The following is a 15,818-nucleotide window of genomic DNA, read 5'->3' as shown; positions in this document are numbered from 1 at the left end:
CAGGGAGCATGGTTCACATATGCCTCCTAGGACCCCACGATGTGGCAAGAGAACTTGTACATGAACTTCTCATGTCTGCTCTAGGCCTCCAAGGTCCACATCCCCCTGCCACATTTCTACCTAGGTGGGCACTGGACACATGTAATAACTAAGAGAGAAAATACCTTTTTGGGGGGGTACAGAACATGAAAGAAATAGGACTTATTTATTTAAAATATTTAGCTTCCAAGGCTGGTGATGAAGTGCCGCAGTCTTGGCTGGGCACAAGATCACGAGCCACTACCGCTTTGTAGATTCAAACAGCAATTCTTTATTCCCAAACTCACACCGGCCTCTACACACGTTCTGGGGAAATCCCAGTTCTGCTGCCGCCCAATTTACCTACTCCAGGAGGCTTTTTTCCAAATACTTTCTGAATCTCACGAGAACTCAACGGGAGCTCAGGCACCAGGAACGCCCTATTTCCAGCAGCAATAATCTTCAACCTGGAACTTCCCTAAAACCCATATTGTCTTAAACCGGGAACGCCCTAAACTTCTCTAAAACAGGGAACGCCTTAAACCCAAGGAGCGGGATACTTCCTCAAACTGCAGGATACACCCTAAATCTGGATCCACCCTCGTCCTTGAGCAGGGTCACCTTACATGCAATGTCAACAGCAAAATTCCAAGGCAAGTCCATTTAACATGGGGTACGCTGGCAAGGAAATTTCGATGCGTCATTCCTACTTGGCAATGGCCCTCAGCAATGAAGTTCAGTGGAAAAATGCTTGCCGAGCGCATGCCTTAGACAGTGGGTTTAATCCCCAGTACAACAAAATGGTTTGTAAAATTTTTTTAAAAATTAGCTTCCAGGAGAATCACAAAATGAGTAAATTATGAAATATTCCTTCCAACGCACACAAGCAAATTTGCATCCTGCCAGCCTGAATCACTTGACCAAGGGCTTGTAAAGTAAATAGAGGATTATAAGTAAATAACTCAGGTCTTATCACAAGGGCAGGTGGCAGAATTCAACAGACTCCTTGAAGTGTATGTCTTATTTTTTTTCCAGTTCTGGAAATCAAATATGTCTTGATGCCAGATTGCTTGGGAACATAGCAAATCAGATCCTCGGGGTCTTGGACCCTGCTCTTGAGCTTTGAGAAACCACACAGTCCCAACTGCAGGCTCTTCCTCTCCTTCTGCACCTCAGAAGCTCAGGATGGTGTAACTTGCTTCACATTAAACCAAATGAGAAATGGGAAAGCTGGCAGAGCACCTTTCTCTCATTGAGATAGTAGTTGAGTTCCAAGTCTCTGGAGGGTCCCTCATTCACCCTTTGGAGGGCCTGATTTAAATGTCCAGGGATCATAAACAGGTTTGCTTTGATAATTTTGGAGAAGCATTTTCTGAAATAAAATGGTGGTTAGACAAAGGCTTGGCAACAACCTCCCAGTGACACAAGCTCACAAGAACATGCATGTGTTGCTGCTTCTGATGCTGAATTTTCTCTGCAGAAACCTTTTAGTTAGAGGTGTCATGTCCCAAGCCAGCATGAAGCCCAGCCCAGCAACCTCATTGCACTTGACTAAACTCAACATGTTGCTGCTGTATTATCCTTCTCTACACATTCTTGTTGTAAATAGCATGTGCATCCCATCAGAGCATGTGCTTGCATGAACATGCTCAGACACACGTGTACATGGGAAGGATGCAGGGAGACAGGAAAATGTGATGCATGTGATGTTCCAGTACCACATGGTGCTGTGCATCTTCAGACCCCTGCTCTGAATGATATGAACTCCAGGGATAATTAGGGTACTCTCCTAGAACACCCATAATACCTTTCTTAGAAACCTCTGCTGGTAAGCATGTTTTAGCAGTAGGGGCCAGTTGTCTTGCATTGCCAAAATCTGTATTATCCTCTCCCTGACTGGCTATAGGTGGCCAAGGGAGATGACTTGTCCAGGGGACTGGCATCAGGTTGTCAGGAAGGGAATAAACACATCCTTTGGGGGTCTCAAGGGGATCCTGAGAACTTAAGCCAGTGAGCATTTTTTGTAGATATCCTGCCAGCCTTCCTGCCTCCCTCCCGTGTATTCTTCTACTTTCATCCAAAGCACCAGGTAAATTCAAATCCCATCCAAAACAACACATGACTTAAAAATTACCTTAAAATATATATAGAAAAAAAATTAACAAAAGTAGTTCACTTGTTGGCTCATCAAACTCTGTAGGGCCTTTCCTCTATGTGTAAAACAGGATGGCTAATGCAGGTATTATAACCTGAAAGGACAACCCTGTTCAATGGAAGCCCTTTGATTTTGCAGAGCATCCTACTGCCTGGATGTGTGTACCAATTATTAAACATTGTCTCTGGGCGCCAAGCCCTCTCTGCACTCTGCTCTGTAATGCTGGGGCTAGCCCTGCAAAACACACTTCCACTTGGCCATCTGCTCTGTGTTAGGTTCCACCAAGAAAGGACTCAAGAGGAAGATCGCAGAGCTGAGAAAAAGGAGACTTGTTCCTTTCTGTCTGTTTCCTACTCCCACGAACCTTGTTGTATCGACACTACTTGGAGCAAAGGCAGTTCCCTCTTGCAGCAGCAGCTAAATATAGCTGAAAGCCCTTCCAGCACTTGCAAAGGCAGCTCCATCACACCTCCACCTCAGAGACACCAGATAGATGATGCTCTCTCCCCTCCTCCAAGTCTGAGCCCCAGCCCTGAAGACTTCTCCTAGTTAGTATCACCAGCCCCAGCTCAGAAGTTCATTATCCTCAGGGGACAGAGTCTCAGCTCCACAGGACCCTATTTTAAGTATCTATGTTTTCATAGTTCACTCTTCTGTTTGTTCTCCCAGCCTTAGACGTGGTAGCTGCTCCCTGCATTTGGTACTCTAGAATACATTAATGTGCACTCTGCCATTTTGGTTGACTGATAATAGGCTTCTTCTAGTTAGTAATCCCCTATATTAAATTACGTGTGTTAAAATCACTGTGTGGTTTCTGTCTCTGGCCTGGACCCTGAACTCTTAGTCAAACTTGAGAATTCTAATAGAAGAGCACTAAATTGTTCTGCATCACAGAAGGAAAAGAATGTGAGCCTTCCAGAGCACTTCAGGACACAAGTATGCAAAGAAGCAGCTGTGGGAGAGAAGAGGTGATCCAGGAGACAGGCAGCCTAAAGAAGACAAGGATAGTTTATAAACGCTGTTAAAACAATCTTTTAAGAAGTTTAGAGACTAACATGAAACTGAGTATTATATTGTTAATTTTGACACTTCTAGGAGATTATCATAATCCTCTGTTCTAGCTGTTGAGGAAAGGCCAAATGAGTTTTGAAGAGCAAAATGACATTTTCATCCACCAAGACTTCAAAGCAATGACTACCAAAAAAATTCCTAGAAATGTAACTTTTCTACTAATGAAAAAAAATTTTTCTTATATCTTATTCACTTTAAGGCAGAGAGAGAGCATTAGTAATGAGATTTTTATCTCTATTAGGTCATGTTGAAGGGAATTTTATTTCTGCTGTCGAAAATGAAAGATTATTTTTTTTAAAATTATTCTTCCTAAGGATAACACAGCTCACAAAAGCTGTGAGCTTCTTCATATAACTTCTTATAGCATGTATTTTACTGTTTAAGGGAATTGGTTTTGAATTTATGTCTTCCTATATCTCAACTCATCTTTTTTTAAATATATTTTTATTCGTTTTTGATGGACCTTTATTTATTTATATGTGTTGCTGAGACTTGAACCCAGTGCCTCGCACATGCTAGGCAAACACTTTACCACTGAGCCACAACCCCAGCCCTCAACTCATCTTTAATGAATAGTGTCTTTGAGCTAATTTAGGTACTTCACACCTTACTATCATCTAACTGTGTTCCAGAAAATCAGAGGAGCATCTTTTGATGAACGGAACATAAGCCATGCAGGAGGCGGAGAGGGACATGGGTGATTTCAGACACTGCCTAAATGGATGGGGGCACAGCCTACCTGGGGGAAGTTTATTAGTCTATCAGTTCCTTCTCCCAGTCCTAACACCTGCATTTATGACATCATTATAGACACAACAGGAGGCTAGGCAAGATGGAAGAAACTTAAAGGAATCAAGCCTCTAGTACTAGCAACAACTTGAACAGGATGTTTAACCAAGTTTAAAATAAAGGTGTTTTTTTTTTTCTTCCTCCCCTCTTAGAAGTGTATTTCCATTTCCTCTGAGTTGATAAAAGAATGTGATGCAAACAAACTTTTTCTAAATTCTCTGAAGCCCACGTATCTGTGGGGCTACTAATTATTAGTGATCAACCAGGTGTAGGCATTGTTATTTTGTGCCACACATTGTGCTAAGCACTTTACATATATTATCTCTTATTCAATCTTCTCAAATACGGTAAGTTGGGTTTTACTACCCATATTAACAGATGAGGACATTGTGGTTGAGATGGATGTTAAAGAACTTCCCAAGGGCTCCTAGCTACTGACTAGTATAGACTAAATACCTGAAATAACCAACTTGAAAGGAGAAAAGGCTTATTTGGACTCATGACTCCAGAGACTTCAGTCCACAGTTGACCGGCTCCATTGTTTACGGCCTGTGACAAGGCAGCATGTCATTGCAGGGGGCACATGGTGGAGCAAAGTTGCTAACTGCACAGCAACTGGGAAGCAAAAACAAGAATGAAACACAGGAAGGAAACAGGGTCCCAATATCCCCCCTCAAGGACACACTCCCGATTACCTAACTTCCTTCCACTAGGCCCCACCTCCTAAAGGGCCCCCCACCTCTCAATGGCATAGTACCCAGGGGAACCAAGATTTTAACACATGGGTTTTGGGGAACATTTTAGATCCAAACTTCAGCCCTTCCAGAACCATAAATGCTTAAATTTCTGTTGTTTAAAGTCCCATTTCCAGTAATTTATCATGGAGGCCCTCAGAAACTAAGGCATCATATTGTTAATAATGGCCAGAAAATGGACCCATCCTTCAGAGAACACTGTAGAATATTTGTATGATGGAAAAGTCTACACCTGTGAAAATAAAGGAACCAGAGTTCTACACAGCAGCTAAAAAGGATGTCTTTATCTTTTCTTCCACGCATTGACATTCTGATCTTCTCAGATTCATGTCAAGTCCTACGGCTTCCATGGTGAGCACTGGCTGTGGTTTATTCACTCTTGCTTTACATCAGACATCATGCACAGCCCTATTCACCTCATCCTTCATCCCTAAACAATTCTTCAAGGTGGCATTGTTCACCTTAATATAAAGAGGAAGACCACAATATTAGAGGTCATTAAATGACTGACCCTAGGCTGGTAGCTACACATATTAGTCCCTTTCTGCAGCTCACATTCATGAATCATGTCCCCCCAAAAGTACAAACAACTAAAGAAATGATATTTGGGGGTGTTCGACAATGAACTTGACTCATGATGATCTTCAGTTCACTTTCTTTTCATCTTTCTAATCTGGTTCACTAAACGCCTTATGTCTCATTATTTCATTTGTATCCATCATCTCCAAAAAAAATAAATAATTAAATAGTGTGAGTGCCTAGGCTTCTCCTTATAACAAAGGAAGAGGAACCAAGCAAATGTATATCATTTAAATGTCATTGAGCTCCTACCAGGACAAGCCCTTTACTTGGTGGTTGAATTGAATTGAATCTCCTAGAGCCTGTCACAGCTAGTTGTCTAGTGAACAAATGGCTCCAAATGTACAGTGAGTGCTTCCTTCTGTACGTTTGTCTTCTCTTCCTGAGGAAATTTTGTCCACACAGCTGATTTAAGTTCAAATAGAATGACAGGCCAAATCACGTGAGCGATAAATAGCAGATTTGCTTACCATCCAGGCACAAGCTAGGTTTCTATGCTTTTCTCTTTGGCATTTCTCTAGCAACAGGGTAGAATTAGCAGCTCCCAGGTTGCTGGGGTTTATAGGCTGTGACAGATGCAGAATAAGTAAGCAAACAGATTAATACGTATTAAATTACTGCATTAGTGCTCATTATTTCTGAGTTCAGTACTTGTGTATACATGTGGAAGTGGTATTTACTTCCATGGCTCCTACCATGGGAGCTGAAGAAAATGGAACCCCCCTCAGTCCAGCAGTACAAGTAAGCATTAAAACTATTCCCTTTCTCCCACCCTGCCTTCCAAGTACCTGGTGTAGTTATTACTTGACTTAATAGTTCATGGATCTATAACTCTCACACAATTCAAAAAGAATTGAACAGTCAAAAGCTCTAAAAATGTTCCACTTTGTCCTGCACCAAAAAAAAAAAAAAGAAAAAAGAAAGTTAGAAAATCTTTTTATCCTGGATTTCTGACAATGGCAGGACCTCAGAACAGAAGTGTTGGGGGCAAAATGTTGATGCAACATGAAATCACAGTGCTTTACACCTCTGGAAGTCTCCTTCAATGAGCTGAGGGTACCAGTGAAGGGGTAATGTGTTGGCAACATGCATCTTCCCAAATTGGGACAATTTTGAAGATGCCAGGATCAAAGGCAAGACACTGACCACTCAGAGACCATATCACCTGGTCTTTCTAGGTATACAGACATGATGAAGCTTTGAATATGCCAGAGCTGGGAGTGAATTCTGGCTCTGCCAACATCCAGTGATGTGTATTTTGTTTACTATTGCTCAGAGCATCTGTAAAATAGTGATAAGGATGCTTGTCCTTGTGGGTTTTATGATGGAAGGAAAACACATAAAGCCATGTTACAACATATGAAAGCAATGCTAGTTTTCCTTTCTCATTTCACTACCCATCATTAAAATATCTAGGACGGCTACTGTCTTGAAATGCACTTACTATTAATTCTAACTTAACTTACTGACTATTGTCTGCCTTCATCATTTGCAATGTCCCATGTGGCCTTTGAGACTATAGTCATGCATTTTATAGATGCAATTTACTTATGCTTCATAACTTAATGAAAATACCATGGAAATTATTTTCAGGTAATAGAATTACATAAAACTGCATGGACTCCTTATCTTATAGATCTCACCCAAGAAATTGAAATACTTCAAAAGTCCATGAAATATTAATGTAACAGTATATAATCTACCATGGTCTTCTCTAGGGTAATTTAGATTAAAACATATGACCCTTAATTCTGAAGATTTTCTCATCTGATAAGTTTTTCCTTATTTCTTGTACCTTCTTCCTGTGACCTATAGCACTGCTCTGTAAGAACTGAAAGCAAGATATATTGGGTTGAACTCTGTACAATCACTGATATGTGACCATTTTGGACTTATGGAAATGGAGATCTCATAAAAATTTAGTCCAATAGAATTAGGCCAATGGTAAAGGAAATCAGAGCAGATCCTAGAAATGTGATTGGGTTTATTCCCAACCCCAAGGAGTCCTTTGCTTCCCAAACACAAATTATAATCTCATTGGTGATGTCCATATTGTTTGAGTCTGGTAAATTTGACGTTATTACTTGAGCTCTCTCTCCCCATAGGTAGGGCAGGTGCTAACCAAAATGATGCATAATTACGACCACAATAAAAGTCACTGATGGAGGGGGTAAACCCATTATCTCCATGCCCAGACAGACTGAGAACAGCAGGCAAGGTTTGCAGAGATCTTAAAACCCATTCTGCCGTGGGCACTATCCCTTCTCGGGAAGTTGTCATCCCATCCCCAGGCTAATGACATTAATCATTAGCCAACTTAGAAAGGTTAATGGGCCGTTTGAGTGAGAGGAATGTTTTTATGAAGCTGGTGTTCCTGGGAATCAGAACATAATAGCAGAAGAGTATGACATCACCATTAATGAGTCCCTCCACCCACCTCATTCCACATGGTAGGACATTTGGCCCAACCAAGCATTTCATCCAGCATGTCAGAAGTGGGCTGGCCAGCAAGAGCCCGGCATCAGTCCAGACCCAGCTTCCTAATCCTGTTCTAGGACACAGTTTTCTCAGAGTGTCTTATAAATTACAAGTGTGTTAAAGTTGTCTTTTATCTTGAAATAATCAGTATAAGTAGGTCAGGCAATTTTCAGTTTGGAAATTCGATCAAACCAAGAAGATGATATAAAAACTGTCCCTGATTGGGACTCTATACCTTAGAAAATTGATGGCAGTTCTTCCCAATTGGTTCTACCAAAAATGTAATTTTAGCAAATCATTTTCCCTGGGTTCAAGGGGAGAGAGAAAGTGCCCTGATAAAACTCTCTCAGCCCTGCCAGGTACACTGAAGATTTAAAGAAGTCAACTGTGTCAGATGATGTTTGTGAAGCACACTGGGAATGACATCAATGTTGACACAGACTTAGTGAAGACTTGGTTATCATCTTTGAGGGACTTCTAGGTTTTTGTCAGTGTGATGATGGATACATTTTTCACTCTCACTTTCAATGATCCATGAGGGGGTCTTTTGTAACAAAAGTTAAGATGGACGAAAGAGACAGACTGGGCATAATCACCATCAAGAGTTTCTAAGGAAGCAGTTGGAAAAGTTCAAAGGCCATGCAGATTGAACCTGAGCACAGACGGGAAAGCTGCTGTCCCTCATCCCCATCTTTCTACAGACAACATATATCTCGGCCCTCGGACCCTTCCATGGAGGTGAGCAGAGGAAGAGATTGGATAAAATGGCTGAGAATTCAACCAGAGGCCAAAGACAGGAAGAGCTAGAGTGACAAAGGCAATGGGCAGGGGACAGGGTGTGGGCCAGAGGGGTTTCCATACTGAAGGGCCCATGGGAGAAGCCATCTGATAGATCCAGAGAAGCAAAGCCCCATTGAACAGAGAATAAAGATCCACATTGCCCACTAAGAATGAAGCAAAAGGCCTAAGCGGTGGTAATGCAGAGAAGACAGCGGGAGTGTGGGGGTCCAGAGGGGCAGGGGTTCACCAAGAGTCTTCTGGGGGAAAAAAAAATCAGGGTTGTTTTAGTTTCTTTTCCCCAAGACCATGTGGAAGCCATGGGAGGTTCTCAGCAGGAAATGACATATGATTCACATTTTTTCTAAAATCTCTCTGGCTGCCCTTCAAGGTCTGAATTGTTAGGATACTTTTTACAAGAGGCTCAGGAGAGTGGCTGCTGCCTCAAACCATTGTGATGGCAATAGAAATGGAGAGAAGGTACAGGTTTGAAAAATCTTTAGAACATACAATACTCACTGATGGCCAAGACCTGGGAGAGGGAGAAGTGTTGAGGACAGAGTGACAGGGTATAGCTGAGAACATGAAAAAATAAACTGAGAACTGTACATTTCCATTCAATTGTGGCTGTTGCCTACATGCATGCAAAATATGGAATGTACTTGTTTCAGTTTTTAAACTTGCCTTTGTTTAAGAGAGCAGGTACATTATAAACAGCAAAGGAATCACTTTGGAAAACTGTATACTTATTCCAATTAGAACCAATGTGTTCCCAGACCTCACCCATCTGTAATGACCAAAAAGATCATGTTTCTTTAATTATACAAATGACTATAACTTCAAGGCCCAGTCTTGTGATTTGAGAAAGTTATTTTTCTCCCTGATTTTCCTCCATGGACATTTTGGAGAAGTCCTGAGAAATGCTGGATGTGCCAATCCATCCATCCATCTTAGGAGTCAATTGTCATCTCTCCAACTGCTTGACCCCCGCCCCCCCAAGGTTGGTGCTGAAAGGCTCTGCAAGTCCCCTGGAGCGGTTCCAAACTGGCTTCCCCAGGCTGCACCACCCTGCCCACGCAAGCCGCTCCAAGTACAGACACAAGCTCTACCTTTGATTCCCCCAACTACAGTGAGAAACAGTCAGATTGTTTAATAAAATTTTACTGAAGGCTTGGGGTTGACACAATTACAACCCAGAGAAACATTTACACGCTTATTAAAAGTGGTTCCTCTAGAGAGTCACAGCTCTGAAAGCCAACCTCCAATCCTCTTGCCTACTCCTAGCTAACTTCACCTGGCTAAGCCAGTGCAGACCCCTTCTCCCCCAGGATCCAGGTATCCTTCTGAATCCAGTTCTCACCCCTGCATCCGAGACCTCAGTGCCAGACCTGCTGATTTTCAATCCAAGATGATTGGCATGAGGAGATTCCCCTTCCTCTCAAACCACCCACCAGCTGCAATGCAGCCTCCAAGGCCCTGAACACCAATCACAAGAAATCAGTGGTTCATTTCTGTCTACTATCTTTAATACCACACCTGAGGTTCTAAGCCAGATAGGAGGCCAAACCTAATTCCATTTCTTTTCCCAATCTTTCATCCAATGTGAAGTGAAGATAGGATTAGAATATCTTCTGGGTCAGCTAAGTTTTGCTGTGTCCTAAAACAATCAAGCAAAACACACAAATGTGTATACATACCACACACACACACACACACACACACACACACACACACACACACACCTTCCCAGAGCAATTTCAAAGATAACATTAAAATCTAAGTCCATATTTAGAAATACAGCAAGGACAAAATCCTATTTAAAAAAAAGTTGCCATTTTTATTAAATAGAACACATCACAATCTATACTGTCTGGTCACAGGGATGATGATGTTCATTACATAAATTATTGTTCTTGAACAATGTGAAAAGCCTCTTCTGCTGAATTTTTCTTGAAACAAAGGAACTTTTTCCCGATAAAGAATTCTTTTCTCAGCTTCTACCAAGTACGAGCCACTTTTAAAGAACAGTTCTACTGCTTTAAAAAAAAATATTTTTCCACTGGGCATCAATACACAATGATGCAGTCATAGCTCAAAATATTTTGGAAATTCCTCTTTTGGAATTGCCTCCTGAGCCAAGAGCACATTCTTTTAGAATAGTCTCAATGGCTATAAATCTTTATACCAAGAAGGTGTATTTGATTCTTAAAATCAGCCAAAAATTATTGTAAAATAAAGCTGGTGAATACAGCTGATCCAGCTAATACTGCCTGACCATACAAAAATGTGACTGTCAAATATTCAGCATGGGTTCTTGTGTAGGTCATAAGCTCTCTCTGAAGGTCATGCAGTCAACCACATTGGGGTTAGGGGGATGCTGAGGATTAAATCTATAGCCTCGTGCATGATAGGCATGAATTCTACCACTCAGCTACATCTCCAGCCAATTTTTTATTTTTATTTTTACTCTGTACCAGGCTATGAATCTACATGGGACACAAACCCAGTAAACAACTAATTACAATGTTAAACAGGAATTTTATTTATTTACAATAATAAGGTACACAAAACCTGAAGCATCTCAGAGGAATAGTACATATTACAATCTGGGGAAAACAGGGATTGAGAAAAGTTTCAAAAAGGCTTAAGCAAACATATGTTACACTAATTCAAATTTCATCATGGCAAGTTTGAAGGCCAGAACATACACTTAGATATATTCATTCACACTTATTTGTTGAGGGCCTTAGCCCATTACTTTATAATCATATTTTTTAATAAAGGGACATGAACTTCATTTCACCCCTGGAGTAATCATAGCAGGCACCAAACAACACATTACTTTTTCTGGTGGTTTTTGACCTTTTCTTGCCTCATAACACACTTTTAGTTATGATCTTAGGCTTTCTTTGAGCAAAAACCTCTTGGCTGCCATGCACCATAGTCATTTAGGAAATCCCTTATGACTTCCAAAACATTCATATGTTTTTCCTGGAATAATAGTGCACACATTTATAAGCAATTGCATTTTCCTGCCCCATGCATGTTTATGAACCCCAGATCATTTTGCTTGAAGTCAATCCCCACTGTTTAGTGATGTTGTAGCATCCATAGTGATGTTGTAGCATCCATTGAACAGCACCCAACTATTAAAGCCACTGCACCCTGGCCAGGAAGGAAAGCATCCTAAATATTGGCTGGAGAAGAGAAGGAACAAAACCATCATGTGTCGACTCCAGATGGAATTCCACCAGGGCCCAGCTGCTTGAATAAAGAGTGTCTTGGGGCTTTGGGTGGCAGATTTTACTAGTCAGGCCTCTGTTTTATATCTCCGCTAAAATTCTGAAACACTCATTGCAGCTCTAAATTTTTCTCATGCACAGTGGAAAGTGGCTCCACAGCCCTTTCCCAGGAAAATTCAGAAGAGGTAATGACCTAAGAGATTTCAACTATGGCACCGGCATGAGTTTGGACTGTCATTTTTCATCAAAATAGTCTCTTGAGTTTCCAAAGTAAACACCAGGAAGAAAAAGAAATTGTAGAGCAGCTGTGGCAATCACACCATTTTCTCAGGCTATGGAAGTGAAATAAGTTGAGATTTCACCAGGCCCAGAACCTATACCCTTATGAATCAAAGAGCAAGAGAGGTCAAAAGGAATTTTAGTCACGTCAAAATTTCACCTAGACTACTGTTTTATACTTTTCTTTGACTTGCTCTATAAATATTTTACTGCAACTTTCAAAGTTTATAGGATCCTTAAGACTTGTAAAAAGGTTGAGAAACTGGAAACCAATGAGTGATACCTACCACAGGGGTCTTGATTTTTTTTTTAAGATTCCATTGAATAAAATTTATTCTACCCAGCATTCCTTGAAAAGTGACTTGAAATTCTCCCAGTTGAAGTTGTGAATCCACTGGGGGAAATGAAAAATGGCTTCCACTTATCAACTCCAGTTGATTTGGGGCCTCTCTCTACAGCATCAAAACTCAGTGGTTTGGGCCCCAGACCTGCAGCTTCCAGGGCTCAGGCGCTTCAGAGGCCAAGGATACGTGGCAGCTTGCTGTTTCGTCCCAAAGAGACCCTGGCACTGGCATCCTGCCCAGATTCCCCAAAGTAGGGAAGGCCCTGCACTGCTCCTCCTCTAGCCTCCCCCAACAGCATTCTGGGAATGACAGGCCTCTGGTTTTAAAGGAAAGTGTTTTCAGTGTGTCCTTCACCAAGCTGCAAGTTTTAAATGTATTCTTGAGAACTAATCACAAACCACTCTGGTTTCTAGTGATCTGACTTTTGCTGGCTCTTGAACAAATTATTCTAATTTCTAAATTTTTTTTATTTTTTATTTTTTTTAATTGTGGATAGACCTTTATTTTATTTATTTGTATGTGGTACTGAGAATAGAACCCAGTGCCTCACACATAATAGGCAAGTGCTTTTCCACTGAGCCACAACCCCAGTCCCTAAATTTTAAATTCTAAAGCACTTCACACCATGGTTATCAGCCTACAAAAAGTTAATGCATCTATATATTTGGATACATTTGTTCTAATGATTTAATCACACATGTGAATTTTTCTTTAATAAGGAGTTTTTTAGATTAAAATGTGGTTCCTAAAATATCGATTTAGAGTTTCAGACACAGGCATACATAGACACATAAAGCAAACACACAAAGCAAAATGTTACGGCTGCTTTGATTTGTAAGTTTCTTCAAGGAACAGTCTCTACTATTCCAACATCACGTGTAGATGTGCCTTAAACAAAATTGAAACTGAAACGAACATTAAGCAGAACTGAATGAAAGGAATTAATAGAAATTAATTACCATATATCAGGAAGACAAACATCCATTTCAAGCTTTGTTACAGAGCAGCCTTTTTGAACATAAAATCCCCCAACACATATACTTTAGAAATAGTTTTGCACATCAAGGAAATAGTTCTTTCCTGCACAAAGGCAACATCACAGAATGCTTTTTTAAAAGCAAAGACATTTAAAATATGATTGCAATCACAAACACTTGGCTTACAACTCACTGCAAATTTTTCTGTACCCTTTGGAAAAGTATTTCTGTAGAGATTAGCCATGTTTTGATAGGGTATTTGATCACCCATTTGAATAAATTGAGTCAGATAGTTACCTGCCCTTTCAAAATGCTTCAGTTCTTCTCCCTCGCTACTGTTTTAGGATCCAAGCTTCCAGAAGCTTTGAATTGAGGCCCATATAAAGTACTTTCTTAGGCTTTGCTACAATGTTCAGCATTAAATAGGAGATATGAGATGAGAAAGGGGAAAATCTAATGCTATTCTTGCCAAATTAAGCACGATTTCTTGGAAGAAAATGTCTCTGCTTTCAATTCTTTCTTCTTATTACTCAGGAACATCCTTCCTTTGTGTATTTTATTTAAAGAAACTTTTCTAGGTTTGGAAGACTCTGTGCCTATGTTTGGCTTCCTTGTTTAATATGGGATGGGAGGAAAACACCTACCCCCACTGCTGGGGCTCAAACACAAGGCCTCAAGTATGCTACGTAAGTACTCTACCACTGAACTATATCCCAGTCCTAAAAAGATATTTTTTGAATATGACATGTGCTGTGTCCCATGATAAAGATTCTACTTGCAGAGCAGAGAGTGATAATCATGGCTTCCTAGACCATTTTGTTTTCCCCTTTTTAATGTAGGAAATTAGTTCGGGTCCCTATGCATTTTGACTAGGTAACTAGGACACGGATATTTTTACATTTTTCTGCTTCAAGTAATAAAATCATACTCCACATTCAGGGACAGGCACAGCTTGGCACCAAGCGGGACCTGAGGGCCAAGATCTGGGATATGTCAGAGAAGCATCACCAGACTGCAGAGTCAGCTGGTCCTTTTGAAAATAATCATGGCTTCATCTGTTGTCACCTGCCTTCGCCTGAGCTCCTTTTGATAACTGCCCTCCTTTCAGGGCTGACTGAATAAGAGCTATTGATTTTGTGCTTCAAGATCTCACACACAATTCAGTCATGAAAATAAGATCAGGCCTTGGGAAGAAACCACTTCCTGCCCAGAGTGGAGCCCAGGCAGGACAGTGGCCGGATCTGTTCCGTGCTGGTTAACAAGGTAAGGTTGCCATTTATCAAAGTGCAGGACCAATGTGGTAAGCCAAACACAGAGCACAAAAATAGATCTTTCTTCTGAAGTTCAGATGTAAAATATTTTCCATGTTTCCAAAAATAAAATGAATAAAAATTCTTAAAACCTCATCTTGTCTTCCAATCAAATGCAGACAGGAGGTTTCCTAATTAGAAATGCTGATGGGTATGGATGGAGCCTTCTCATAAGGAAGCCAGGCACTTAGGTCAAATACATCTCATAATTTCATGAAAAAGATCACCCGGCATTAACATGCCTTTGATGAGACATCCGTTTATTATTTTTAGTTATTTCTCAATAATCACACAACTGGCCTAATCACACAATGGGCTTTAGAATAATGAATTTTCAAAAGAAAGCAAATATTTCCTTTGAGGCTATATTCTCCGATGAATTTGGCATGCCCTGGTTTAAAGACTTTCATCTCCAAAATAGGCCAGGGTTTCTCTTTAATCTAGCTGCCTGCCTTGTTGAAAACTTCCCTGGCACACAAAGGAAAGCCTACAAAATGTAGTCCAGTCTTATCCAAACTTCAGAAGTACTCAGTGAGCCAGATTAAATCTGTCCCAGGATTTTCTCTCTCCCCGACAAATATTTAGGAAAAATCTCTTCTGAGTTCAGGGGTACTTGGTTAGAACGAAAGATGTGAATGAAAAGTTATTTCACTTAGGAACCTTGAATGAGTAGAAATTAGAGACATCTCTTTATGCAAAGGCCTATGGTTTTATTGTACACATACTTTACCACGACCAGTAAAGCTATTTAAATAACTACACGTCAAAGGATAGACTCTAGGAAGGAAGTTTTGACCAACCTGGTTGACTGTGGCATCTTCAAACTCAAACACTAAAAAATTCTTCTAAAAGGTAAACATGAGGTCTATGAGACTTTGAAACACAGCTGTTGTAGGGTAGGATCTACAATCAAAGGCCACTCAAAATGCATTCCCAGATTAAAGTAATTCTGACAATTGTCCTTCTACATCCTGGATTTGGGTCTTCTTCCCCAGTGACGGTTATTATTAGACAATTATTAGCTTTTTGGATGGGGAAGCTGAG

This window comes from Spermophilus citellus (genome assembly GCF_964194105.1).
Source record: "Spermophilus citellus genome assembly, chromosome: 6".
Classification (NCBI taxonomy): Eukaryota; Metazoa; Chordata; class Mammalia; order Rodentia; family Sciuridae; genus Spermophilus; species Spermophilus citellus.
This window is presented reverse-complemented; position numbering follows the sequence as displayed.